The sequence below is a fragment of the Sinocyclocheilus anshuiensis genome, unplaced genomic scaffold, assembly GCF_001515605.1.
Source record: "Sinocyclocheilus anshuiensis isolate Anshui unplaced genomic scaffold, SAMN03320099.WGS_v1.1 scaffold338, whole genome shotgun sequence".
Taxonomy (NCBI): Eukaryota; Metazoa; Chordata; class Actinopteri; order Cypriniformes; family Cyprinidae; genus Sinocyclocheilus; species Sinocyclocheilus anshuiensis.
Genome location: NW_015542339.1, coordinates 725,169 through 739,662, shown reverse-complemented (window position 1 = coordinate 739,662; position 14,494 = coordinate 725,169). Strand labels below are relative to the sequence as shown.

Sequence of the window (14,494 nt, the reverse complement as noted above, 5' to 3'; positions counted from 1 at the left end):
TTTTTTTTTTTTCAAATTACCTACTCGCACTTTTCTCATCCTAATTTTACAAGTTGAAAGTTACAAAACAACACACCACAGCGCTGACTGACTCTGATAACGGCCGGGTGTTCTCCGAGTCCGATCGACTCGGGTATTACACACAATGTTAAACAGACCTGGGACCCGAAGTAATAGATTGGGACCCGACCCGGACCCAACTGACCATTTAAAATATAGCCCCGAACCCGTACGGATCCCGGGTCGGGTCCCGGGTCCTCGGGTCTCGGGTCCTCCGTGTTGACCTCTACCAGGAAGCCCCTCAGTGCGACCTAGATACGGCGTACCAGACAGGGCAGCCTGAAAGCATAAGCCCAGCCCGGACATCCAGGAGATTTTGCAGTGCCGTGCCGGGGCCTGATGATCAAGAAGGCTCCCGCAGAAGCCTGTGACCTGGCCGCATGATCCAGGAAGCATGAAGCCGAAACCAGGGCTATCATTCTGGCTGGATACAACATCGACGAGTGCGGAAACACTCACTCAAAAAGCAAGTCGAGCACCCGGTTTCTGAATCCAGCAGAGGGGAGTGCTCACCGAGGACATACCCTAGAAAAGGACAGAAACACACAGGTCCCGGAAAACACTGCAAATCATACACAGGGCAGGAGGATTGGGAAGGCTCAGCCTCAGATTCTTCGCCCTCCTCAGACATCTCCTGCTCTTCCTGGGTCGAACTCAGCAGAGCACTGGCCCCTGGATCAGATGATGTTAAATGAAATAACATCATCCTTCAGCGGCTCACTCTCGTCCACAGCCGACGAGCGCGAGGGGGAAAGCCCCTCTTTAAACTCATCGGCCAGATCCACCTGCGATCCCCACGACCTCATTCTCCTCCGCGCCTCAGCAGCGGCGGGTCCTGAACCACGGGGAGCCGATGGCTGCCCCTCTTTCCTCGAAAAGAGAGACAAACGAGAGCGGAGCTTTTTCATTGGAAAACGCTCGCAGTGAACGCAGATTGCCCCCTCGAGGACATCGCGTACGTGCTCCTCACCCAAACAAAAAAACGCAGAGATTGTGTGTGTCATCAGATGTCAAATAACGACGATACGGATGCAGACATCCTCTAAACGCCTTGCTAGTGCTTGCCATAATGAAGGAATAAAGATCGCTCTTACCATGGAAATGCACGCTTCAAACAAAACAGTGAAGACGAAGAAGAGGATGATGTGTTCTTATTTATGCCTATTTATACTATAGTCGCACCTGTAGTGACATCATGGGCTGTCGCCGGCCAACGTGTTGTTCGTGTTTTTTGAATGTATACTTCAAACACAGGTCACAATGAGGTGTTCCCCATAGCGACCCCTAGAGGACGCAGTTCGAAGTTCCCTTGAAAGGGAACTGAAGTCATATCAGTCATATCCAAAAAGATTTTGTGTTATTGTTTCATTTTTGGACATGGATTTGCTTTAAATTTTATAAAATTTCAGTTCCATTTTAATATTTCTCTCACCTTCCTTCACAAGATCAACCCACAATTATTGGAAAGAGTATGGACTACACCTCAACAACAGAGAGAAGAAGGACACATGAGGTAAGTGTTGAGTGTAGTGTAAACATAGAATATGAAAAGGAAGTTAGAAAGAATTCCATGAATGTAGACATACAGCTTATAGACGTATTTCTTTTTAACCAAGTGGTTCCTTGTCATATAGTTTCACTTGACCTTTTATGGTTTTGGAGCTGTCTAGTATACTGTAGTTGCTGGTAAATGTAATGAAAAGAGTCTTATTTTTTTCTTGGGTATTTTTGTCAACTTTTTAGATAGTCTGCATTACAAAAAAAAAAAGGTCTATATTTATTTCAATATACTGTAAATTATGTTGTAAGCTAATTGCTTGTTTATTTCCCAGGGAGAGACCCAATCAATAGAGTGTGCAAGACTGAATCAAATCAAAAGAAATGGAAAGAAGAAAGAAGTAGAGCATCTATTTAAAAGACTCCATCTTTATAACAGGCATCACTGTAAACTAAGAGCTGCAGATGTTCTTCAGTTAACTGCACATTCTTTACAGTTTCATGAGTTTTGTGCTGAGGAGAACCTCATTCAGACTTTCCTACAAAAACTACTGATGATGAACTACAGAGCAAGATACATTAAAACTAAAGAGACAAATAAGCAGCATGACAGACGACAAGCAAACAATGTCTTATGTAATGGTGATGCCAATATTTTTAGAGACATGTCTTTGTTTTCTCAAGGAAAAAGCAAGAAAGTTGCTATTCACCCGATGGCTGTGTTTCATTGTGCAGATAGTTTCCTGAAGCAGCTGATGGTGACTAAACTGTCTCAGTGTCAGTACGCTCTTCCTCTGCTCGTTCCTGATCCATTCACACAAGAGATTGAATTTCCTCTCTGGACATTCAGACAAATCAACAAAAGCTGGAAGATGAAAGATGTCAAAAATGAAATAATCAGCAAAATCCAGCCTGTCTGGAAGACAGAAACACCTATGGTGTCTTTCTTCAGGTTTGGCTCAGTGTCCTCATCCAAATCTCAGCTGATGAACAATCTGATCAATGAAAAACACAACACGTTCTTCCAAAGGCATTGCACAGGCAGCAGCAAAACCAGACTACTGATGGGTGGAGTGGTGGAGATCGCTTGGTACTGCCCCTCTGGGAAAGATACAGATCAATTCAATCAATGTATTGCTTTCTGTAACCTTCATGGTGATGCAGGAGACAGTGTGAAACAGCTGCAGATCCTCGCTGAAATGGCCTCAGTCAATGTTGTTATTCTACCACGACTTGACCAGAAAGACAAGAGTGCAGCACAGATGCAAAACCTGTACAAGGACAGAAAGCCACTTATTTGTCTTTTTACGGAGGATGAATCTAGTGTAACTGAGATGAGGAGTGGGAAATACAAAATTGGATTAAAAGAAAGAAATCAGTCAGAAGTATCTGAAGAACTTGAACAAGCTATAAATGAATGTCTCTCATTGTTATCGGCAGAATCACCTTCTATTTTCAGACTTGAAGATGTGTCCAAACACTCAGGTATCAGAGTAGATGAGAAATATGATGACGGCTGCAGGACAGGAAAAGAAGATACACAGACGATGATGAAATTACTGAAGGATAAAAATGTGACAGAAATCAAAAAATCATTTCTGTCCTGCCAGGGAAAACTATGGCATCAGTGGTGTATAAAGAACAAAGAACTACATCGATCTCAGGGAAATGAAATAGAAATGGAAATAAAACAGAAACTAGAGATGAAGAAAATCCGTGAAGAGCAGCATGTGTTGGACATTGGTGAGTTCATGAAGTTCTTTATTACAGAAATGAATTCACAATCTCCAAATGAGAAGATATTTTTTCTGAAATGGCTCACAATCCTCCTGGATGAACATACATCAGCTGACGTTTCTGCTCTACATTACAAGTATGATGAAAAGTGGTCAGAAGTCTTAAAACTAAAAGAGAACAATGAGAGATTTGAGCAACAGATGGCAATAAATTTGTCCAATGAACAAACTGAACTTGATAAGATATCAGAAGAACTTCAAGCAGCAACCTTTGGCTTGGAGCACATCCTGAGGGAGATCGGTCAGATCTATGAATCGTGTAAATCAGTCAATAAGAACAAAGAAGGTCTGCCATGTAATTTTTCTTCTCTCCCGAGTCTTGCAGCAGAGATGATGATCTCTGGATTTCCACTGGAGCTGATGGATGGAGATGCTGCTCATGTTCCTTTGGTCTGGGTTACTGCTGTTCTACATGAACTCATTCAGAAACTGGGAGACAAGAGAGTGTTTGTGCTGTCAGTTTTAGGGATTCAGATCTCTGGGAAATCCACTATGCTGAACGCCATGTTTGGACTCCAGTTTGCTGTCAGTGCTGGCAGATGCACCAGAGGAGCTTTCATGCAGCTGGTCAGAGTTTCAGAGGAGATAAAGATAAAAGAACAGCTGAAGTTTGACTTTATTCTAGTTGTTGATACTGAGGGGCTTCGTGCTCTAGAACTGTCTGAAAGGTCAACAAGACAACAGGACAATGAAATGGCCACATTTGTTGTTGGTCTTGGTAATTTGACATTGATCAATATCTTTGGAGAAAACCCATCAGAGCTGCAGGACATTCTTCAGATCGTTGTTCAGGCCTTCATGAGGATGAAGAAGGTCAGACTGAATCCCAGCTGCATGTTTGTTCATCAGAACGTTTCAGAAGTCACAGCCGGAGAGAAAAACATGGAGGGAAGAAGACGGCTGCTGCAGACACTGGATGAAATGACAAAACTTGCTGCTAAAGATGAAGTCTTTGATGCTGAATGTTTCAATGATGTCATTACTTTTGATATACAGAAAGATGTGAAATATTTTGCACAGCTGTGGGAGGGAAGTCCACCAATGGCACCACCAAACCCATCATATTGTGAAAACATCCAAGAGCTAAAGAAAACTTTTTTTTTTTAGCCATGCCTCAAAATCTTATGGCTTAGAGCTGACACAACTTAAACGCCGTATTAATGATCTCTGGGAAGCTTTACTGAATGAACGATTTGTGTTCAGCTTCAAAAATGCTCTGGAAATCGCAACATATCAGAAACTGGAGACAGAATACAGCAAGTGGTCTTGGAGTCTTCGTAGAACCATGCTGGATATAGAGAACAAACTCTACATCAGCATAGAAAATGAAACAATTAATACAGTTCCAGAAATTGATCTTCAAGAGAACCTAAATGTGAAAAGTGAAGAAGTAGAAAAATCAATGTCAGAATTCTTTGAGAAAGACAAAGATAAAGATATACTGATACAGTGGAAAGTATCATTTTATATCAAAATCAAAGATCTTCGCGAAAATATTGTGAGAGAAACAACGAAGAAATTAAATGAGATTCTTCAGCAGCGAGAAATGAAGGAAAGGATTGATGCTCAGAGGACACATCATGAAAATGATCTCTTGGAAAAGAGCAAAGAACTTGCAATAAAACTCAAAGACAAAGCAAATGATGAAAAAATCCTGAAAAAAGAGTTTGATTCCTTTTGGAAAGAATGTGTTAAGAAGATTACTGCAGAAACTCCTCCAATCAAAGACATTAATGTAATAAAAGACATGAAGCAACTCCTCAGTAACTATGAAAGTATCCCCGTAGAGGCCTGGAAGAACAGCAGGGATATTTTCTTTGTGCAACATTATTCAGATTACATACAGAAACTCAGAGGAGTTACAGGACATGCCATCAGATCAGCTAAACTGAAGTTTGAGGTTGAAACCCAAATTAAAACCTTAGTCAATGACATTGCTCAACATGCAGACAAAACAGTCATGTCATATAAAATTTCAAAGACGGGTTACAACAAAACCTACATTCAGGAACTCGCAGATTATATCAAAGCAAGAGTAGCAAAATATGAGCAAGGTTCCAGGAACTATGTGTTCAAAAAGGAATTTTACATGGATTTGGTCATTTCTATCTGTAAGAGAATAAACAAGGTAATTACTGACCAACACAGAAGGTTTAGGGAAGCCAATGATCCTGTTTTATACTTTGAACAGAAGAGCAAAGAGTACTATAGTATTTTCCAGAAATACTGTCAAGGTGCAACATCAGCTGCCATTTTTGGTGAGATAATCTGTCAGAAACTGAAAGAGCCCATTCAAAAGAGTGTCTACAAAGATACTGCCAGAGATTTGACTAATGAAATTCAAATAAACTGTGAATCACTAAATGGAAACAGATCTAAACTAGAGAAGCACATTCTCAAGAGGTTGGCAGAACAGGAGGAATTTGAGAAGTACATTACATACTTTAATTATCCCAGAGACCACTTAAAGAGTTTTGTCAGAGATGAAGTCAGTCAGTTCATCACTGATAAGTTTGAAGTGAGTGTTCGCCCCAAGATGAAGGAGAACATTGAACTCCTGCAGCAGAAAATCATGGAAGCAGCTCATAGAGCAACTACAGTGGTCAACACAACCAGTGGAGATGTTCAGAAGTGGCTGGATAATTTCACACAGCAGCTCTCAGATGTGCTGATATTCTCTGTAAAGGACCTCAGTGGAGTGAGTCATGAAGGTGTTGATGATTTCAACCTCCTAGAAGATGTGATAAGCAAATTACTTGGTTTAGTATCATCTGAAATACAACATAAATTCAGCACAGAGACATTTCCAGTAAATCTGGAAGAGAAGGACAGACCAGATGAGATTCTGATTGATCATCTCTGTCAGTGCTGCTGGGTTCAGTGTCCGTTCTGTGCAGCCACCTGCACCAACACAATAGAAAACCATTCTGGAGATCACAGTGTTCCTTTCCATCGAGTGGATGGACTCACTGGAAGCTGTTATGATGAAACAGAGTGTCTCGGTGCAGATTTTTGCACAAATTTAGTAAGAACTAGTAAAATGTTCTATACTGGCCAGTGGTTTCTATGCAGAGAATACAGAAAAGCAGGAAATGTTTATGCAGAGTGGAACATCACTCCTGACTTCTCTGAGCTGCCGTACTGGAAGTGGTTTGTGTTCAGATTTCAGGAAAATCTGAAAAACCACTTTGATAAAACATTCCACATGTGGGATGAGATTTCATATGAATGGAGCCGATACTCAAAAGAGCAAGCTATTGAGAGTTTGGATGAATACATCTAATGACAAATGAAAATGATTCACATGTATGCAGTAGCGACTCCTGGCCATAAAACAGACATGCCAGCTAGTTACTGACCTGATGCAGACACATATAGCTGTGGTAAATGGCTCTCAATGAGAGCTTGCTGCAGTTCCACTTTTAGGAGGGCACTGGCACGAATGCCTCACTCAGTATCATTTTATGTGCCTGCCAAAGTTTGTGATGAATTTTTATATGTCCTGCGTATTTTATTACTTAAAATTCTCAAGAAATCTGAAAAATATTTGTTGCAGAATGTTGAACGCATTTACAGTTTATAATTTTTTCAGTTTGTATAGAAGTCTATGTTTTGGGTGAATATTTCTGCCCTCAAAGACAAGCTGCTCCTGCATGTAGGTGTTTGATTCATAGACCACAATTTGTGAAATTGAGAGGGGTTTTTTGATCTGTGAATCAAATGATTTTTTCTATAAATTGCATATATGTAATAATTACGTCATCATTAGAGTTGCCAATTAACTTCAGAAATGGAAAAAAGGGACAATTGTGATTCTTTATCTTTTATTCTTTAAGGAAATAGTGTTTGTTCTTGTATTTTTGTAGAAAATAAGTGTTTATTCTTTAAGAAAATAAGGGACACTCCAAATATTTGTACTGTACCATAATGTAGGCTGTCTGCATGCAGGTAAAAAGGTCATCCGAAATAATCACAATTGTTTTGCTTAATTTGTGTACAATTATTCTCAAAAGAATTTTAATGTCATACAAAAGATGTCATTGGCCTGAGTAAATTGTACCAATATAGAATTGTGACTTCACAAGTGTATAATTTAGGAGGTGAAAATACTGTGAAATTACAAATGTCATGAAATTTGAAAGCTAACAACTGATGGTCTATGAAACGTCAGTCAATAAAGCATTTTTAACAATGGCACTTAAAGTTTTGAACTAAAATATCATTACAACCATATAGCCTTTGAATGAATGAAAATGCATATTTTTTCAATTAAAGAAAACTTAGAGAAAGTGGGCTGCTTCTGGTGCTTGAATTTGTACTTCAATAATGAGGTGCACATTTAAGAATATGCTAGAAGTTTTTTTTTTTATGTCTTTTTTTCTCTCTATTTAACAGCATTAACTTACAATGAAAGTTTTAAAAGGTCTTAAAGCCTTCCTCAGACGGCTTCTTCACAAATAAAACAATGATTTGCGCAAAAAAAAAAAAAACATTAATTATCAATTGAGAATTTGTTATTGATATGGTCTAGTGAAAATAATAATATGGGCTGCGAGAAAATAATAAATAAAAAGAGTGGGGCTACTATGAGTGCAGGCAGTATAGGGACAGCATCCATATTTCAACCCAGTGGCATGACAACCCCGGCCCTCGCGGCCAAGAATACAGACCAGCCCACCGGGAATCCTCCCGGTGCTCCTGATTAGCCAATCCGGGCCTGGTTATACTGTATATAAATTACATATATAGAATTGTTTCTCTCTACCCCTGTACTTCACAGCTTTCCAAACCTATTGTATTAACATTTTTCAAAACTGTGTGGAAACCGATGTGAAATAGTTTGCTGAAATAGTGTCATGACATTTTAAGATTAATCATTTATCTACAGTTCTGTTATCTATTAATGACAGATTAAATTCTAAATGTAAATTTGTTTAAATAACAGATTAAAAACATTTTATAAATGAATAAAAATATATGTGTTTGAATGTATCTAGTGTTATGTAAAAAAAATAGGTCAGAATAAGTGTAAGCGGTCTTAATAGAGTGGGGGAGCTATGACGTCACTGTTAGCATGACACTGGTTCCCTCGACAAAAAAACCAATAGGATTTTTCCATAGGCTTTTGGATAATCGCAAAAAATAAGCTCCTTGTTCAGTCATAGTTCATTAATCTTACACATTTTGTCCACCAAGATAATCTCCACAAAATATTATAGCTTTGATGAATTTTGAAGCCTAAATAAAAGCACCAGAACTTAAAAGCTAAACGTAGGCTATAAATGAACTACAGCACCATGGTCGCTCGCCTTCAACGTCACCACCACCATGCTCCCCATGCAACATGCTTTTTCAAACTTATTTTTAACATGTTCAGGATTTACTCTGTGAATGAATTTTAGTCCACACTACATGAACCTTTTCATATAAACTGGAATAAATACAAAAGTAGAGCCAAACTAAAACTGAAATGAGACGTAATAAATAGTATAGTGAATAAATTAAATAATCATAACTAAAGGACATATGAAAGGACGTATTTCTGTACATTTCGAAATAAGCGGCATTAAAAGTCAATAAAGCCTTGATTCATATGAATATTTTAATTAAAAACGTATCTCCACGTACTATTCAATAAAATTCTAGTGCATTTAATCAATTAAATAACAGCAGAGTGAGCGAGCTTTTGAATATGGTAAGATTAAAGCTGCAGTCTATAACTTTTTGGTCTTCAAAATTTACAAAATGTATATAATAATAAGCGAGTTCACCATGAATCCATTTTCCAAACCGTGTTCTTGGCTTGTCCTGAATCACTACGGTACGCCTATAATAAGTGTTTATATTCGGACTATTTTAGACTGGTTCGGGTAGGTACCGCTGCGGAGTAGCCCAGTACCAGCGTGATTCGTCATAGACATAAACAGAGAGAAGTAGCTCCGGCTACAATGTTCTTCCGTAAGACACATGCAGTTCTGTTTACTAACCACTAGAGCGCCAAAAGCTACGGACTGCAGCTTTAATCTTATTTTAGTGAATAAAGTACCACATTTCAGCTATCATTTTGTTAGGGAGGGTACACAAAATGTTATTTTATCCTTGCTTCTAGAAAATCCACATCTATAACTGCTTCATGTGGCCATAAACATTTAATTTTAATGTGGCTTTAAGCACTATGCATCGTTAAAGTTTCCCTTTCACCGTGACTAAGCCAGTAAATGTGTTGTTTACATGGAATAATCGTAATATGAGTTTACCTTATGGTCCGAACACAGAGTCTCCGTATCAGTAGGAAAGCGATAAAATGAGCGTCTTCCATCCGAAGACTTGTGTTGCATTTCGGGGCAAAAAAACAAACAAAAACAAAACATTGTCAAATAACAATAAAAAGTGTGGGAAATTATGAATTTGTTATTCTACAATTAATTGTACTATAGATTATACTACAACTGGAAAATACTGTAAATTGATCAACTGTTTGGAGTGATGACGTTTAATGTCTCTAACAGCGCCTGTCCCATTTAGCAACTTGTTAACATCCATCTTTTTTAAGAAACGTAACAGTTTAAAAAATCACGAGTGGGTGATTTTATGTGTGTTTTTTATGATTTTATGAGTGTGTTTTATGTCGTAGAATAAAACGTGAAAGTATCTTGAGCTTGTGTGAACCACGGACCTTATTTTAGGGGATTTATCCAAACTCCCATTCAAAAAACCCATTGACTCTGGGGCTGTGTTCCACCCCACTTTTAGACACGCACTCGAGAACTTCCCTAAGCACTTCCCCTCGGGGGAATCCCCACTGCCATTTTGAAGTGCGTTCCACTTCGTGAAGTGGACGGGGGAAGTTTATATCGATTTTTTTTGTCTGTTTTTATGTCTGCTTCATATGCACACTTCAGGCTGCTCCATAGACCACAATGCAACACGATTGTGACGTCATCGCAGATCGTTTAATTTAGTGTGAAGTGAAGTGACGTGACATGTGGCCAAGTCAACAGAAGAGACAGACGGCTGGCACGTGAGTGTTTTGCGTAATACTTGTTTATAGATCTGCTGTTTGAATTATTACTTTCTGCTAGGAAGGAATATTTCGTTTTCTGCCTATTTCTACGTTATATTTTTCTCTCTTTATTTATTCCTTCTCTTTCTAGCTTGTACTTATTTGAACAATGTCTAGAAACTTGGTATTACAAGCACTTCCTGTATCTGTTTGCCTCTTTAAGAAGAATCGCTTTCTGTATCCCCAAATTGTAAGTCGCTTTGGATAAAAGCGTCTGCAAAATGACTAAATGTAAATGTAAATGTAAGTGTACATATACAATGCTGCACCAAACAAATTCATAAGGGAAAAAATGTAAACAATAAACCAACCCCATAGCTGATTCTAAGTGATCAAGGGCTTAGGACGTTCCGATTCAGCCCATTCCAAGGGTTCCGCCAGTAGTGGGCACTCATGCAACGTAATCAATGACGTACAGCCGCGTAAACGAGACGGAGGGAAGTTTGGAGTGAAGGGCATAAAAAAATGAACTGGAACGCAGCCAAAGTGTTCCACCACTCTATTGTTTGGCATGTATAAAAGTAAATAGGCCTTAAAAACCAAGGAGTTTGTGTGACTATTATGAATAGCCTGCAGAGGGCAGCAGAGCTGTTGTACTGAATACTGACCCTTTTCACAATTCTTGATTATAGTAGGGTAAACTTAAAGCTTCTATAAAATAAAGAGACAATGGTGATAAAGCGTTAAAAATAATGAAGCTTCATCCAAAGTTCTGTGATGTCATCGCAATTGATTGAATCAATAAATTGAGTTTCTTTTCATTTTATTAATAAACGTTCTTAATAAAGCTTTATCTTAATAAATGTGTGGTTTTTCTTTCTCTCATAGTTCTGTTCATGTGGTATTGAGCCACAGAGAGTCTAACAAATGCGTATGAACCCAGAGTGGGTTATATTTGTGGTTTGGTTTTTCGTTGGTTTTTCTTTTGTGTTGTAGTTTGTATGAGCGACGTCACCACATCATTGAGGAGATTCACCTGCGTCTGGGCTGATGCCAGCAATTATAAAAACAGTTCCCTTCCATCTCTGCAGCTGCTCCTCTCCTCGTTTCATGTTTATTTGTTTATGTTTACTTTCTTTAAGTTTGACTTTCTTTTCCATTAATAAATATATATTTTTGATAGTGTATCTGAAGCGTATCTTTTCTCCTTCTTTGCCAAGGTTTGTGAGCCGGCTGTGACAAATGGGGGCTCGTCTGTTAATCTTTTGAAAATTCCTACTGTGTTTTCGACATATTTTTGGAAACACTTTGTTTTTTGCTTTTGGTTATTTTGTAAGAAAATTTGGTACGTTGTTTAACCGAATGTAAAGCTGAAAGAGAGATTGTTTTGCACTATTTTTTGGAATGTTTTATACGTTGGTGTTGAAGGAACTACGCGTTTGATTTGATTGTTTGTTCGAGGAGAAGGACAGTATGCATTGCTGTATCCTTGGGTGTTTTAGACGGTAAGTGATTATGCAAATCCTAATTTTTCAGTTATTTAAAATTGTAGAGCAATATGGAATTGAAACAAGCAATTGAAGAAAAGCGATTAAAGAATACAGTTAGAGAATCACTTAAAACAAAATTAAGAGAAAACTAAATATTTTTTTGAAAAGCAAGATGTAGCTGTTGCTGAACCATTAAAATCCTTAGTAGCTAATACAGCTAGCTTCTTAACCTTTGAACAACAGGAAAGGTTATTGTTGTTAGAGCTTGAGCAGGAGCGGTTGAAATTAGAGGTAGAGCATGAAAAAAATGAGCAGATTAATTTTGAGCTTCAGAAATATCATTTTGAGTTAAGGAGAAAAGGTCAAGTAAATAACGGCCCAGTTAATGCTTTGCAGGGGGCTTGTGACATGTTTGACACTGCTGGAAATTTAAGACTAGTGCCCAAGTTTAATGAGAAAGATCCAGATACATTTTTACATTGTTTGAGTGGGTTGCAGAAGCAAGTGGCTGACCTAGTAAGGAGTGAACATTGCTTCTGCAAATGCATTCTCAATGGCAAGGCTCAAGAAGCTTATTCTGCCCTTTCAGACTCCGATTGTGAAGATTATGCTACCGTTAAAGCGGCCGTCTTAAAGGTGTATGAGCTAGTACCGGAAGTGTATCGACAAAAATTTTGAATATTGTCCAAGGGTTTTAATCAATCTCATGTTGAGTTTGTTAGAGAGCTTATACTACTGTGTTTTTAATCTCTGGTGTGTATCGACTAAAGAGACTACGTTTGAAGAGTTGACTAACTTGATTGTGCTTGAACAATTTAAAAATTCAGCTCCTGCTCGCATTGCAACATACTGTATATCAATTAACAGAAAGCTGACACAGCGGTTGAGGCTGTGCAGTTGGCTGATGATTATGTTTTGACACATAAGACTAGTTTCGAGCTTCGGAAAAGAGATTAATTTTGTGAAGATAAAGTGGATTGTGTACAAAAAAATCCTTCTTTGATTTGTAATTATTGCAAGAGCAAAGGACATTGGAAGAACGAGTGCCCCGTGCTTAAAGCTAAGGAAAAGGGGGGGAAGGTTCCACGTGTTAAACCAGCTGCATTTGTGGCACCAGTGGTAGATTCTGTAAGTCTGTCTGATGAAGGATTTCCGATAGCAGTAACCCCTTTTAAAAAAAGACACACTATGCACCTTTTATTACCTACAGGCATGTGTCAATTGTTGGTAATGAGACAAAGTTCCAGTACCAATATTGAGGGATACAGGAGCTTCTGAGTCCTTTATTTTGCAAGATGTGTTGCCATTTTCTTTTTTGAGTGTCATATTGTCATATTGCAGACCTGTTCGCTCGTTTCAGAGAGGCGGGCCTTACAGTTAATTTGGCCGAATGCAAGTTCGCCAAGGCCACTGTGACATACCTTAGTAAGGTTGTTGGACAGGGCTGTGTGCGGCCAATTCGTGCCAAGGTTGAGGCCATTGATCAATTTCCTTCTCCTACTACCAAGGAGTTGATGCATTTTTTGGGGTTAGTGGGGTATTTTCAGGGATTTTCTAGGAATTTTTCTACCATAGTAACCCCACTTATGGATTTTCTGAAGGCAAAAGTGGTTTTTGTTTGAACTTCTGCCTGTCAGAAAGCTTTTGAGGCAGCTAAATCTTTGCTTACTTCTGCTCCTGTGTTAGCAGCTCTCCTATTGTGATGATGAGGTTATTCACCGTCCTGTCAGCTATTTTTCTAAAAAGTTGTATTCGTACCAGCTAAACTATTCTGTGGTTGAGAAGGAGGCATTGGCTTTGATTTGGGCCCTTCAGCACTTTGAGGTGTACAAAGGATCAGTGTCAGTTCCATTGGTTGTGTACACTGACCATAACCCTCTCACTTATTTACATTCTTTGCAGTGCCCAAATCCAAGGTTGACCCATTGGTGCCTCTTTCTGCAATCATATGCCCTTGATATCTGACATACAATATTAAAGGTACGGACAATGTGGTGGCTGACACATTGTCTAGGGTTCCTTACTCCTCCTCTTAACTGTTGACTAACCATTCACCATGTTTTGTTTGCTCTCTTTGGTCCTCTTAATCTGCTTCTACAGGGCCCATGGCTGCTGAGGATATCGGGAGTATGACAGAGTTGTGGGTGTTTTCCAGTAAGGGGGGTTATCTGGTGAAGGGTTTGGTTGGGTTCCATAAATGATCACCCTTTTCTATGGAGGAGGATGTTATGAACCCAGAGTGGCTTATATTTGTTGTGGTTTGGTTTTTCGTTGGTTTTTCTTTTGTGTTGTAGTTTGTATGAGTGACGTTACCACATTAGGGATTTAACGATTCACTATAAAAGCATCTGCTAAATAACAAAATGTATATAACAAAACTACATTGAAATTTTAAAACAAGCCCCAAATCAAATAATTAACACAAATACAAGAAATCTCTTCATATAAACAAAATCAGGCTTTGTCTGTGCTCTTTCCATTTAAGATTAGGGGCAACCACTGCATTTTAATCATGAGCCAAAAAAAAGATGCTGCATACATGCAACATGAGCAGTTTTTAATCTAAATTCGATTGTATAATTTCCAAATTTGAAGCAAAAACAGAATGATTTGACTTCAGTTTTGTGAAACTATACATAAAAAATAAC

The 14,494-nt window shown here is 38.6% G+C and overlaps 1 pseudogene; it reads left to right on the top strand.

The window, feature by feature from the left end:
- The window catches only part of LOC107691177 (interferon-induced very large GTPase 1-like), an 8,673-nt pseudogene extending 1,890 nt beyond the window's left edge, over positions 1-6,783 (top strand).
- Positions 6,784-14,494: the final 7,711 nt, after the last annotated feature.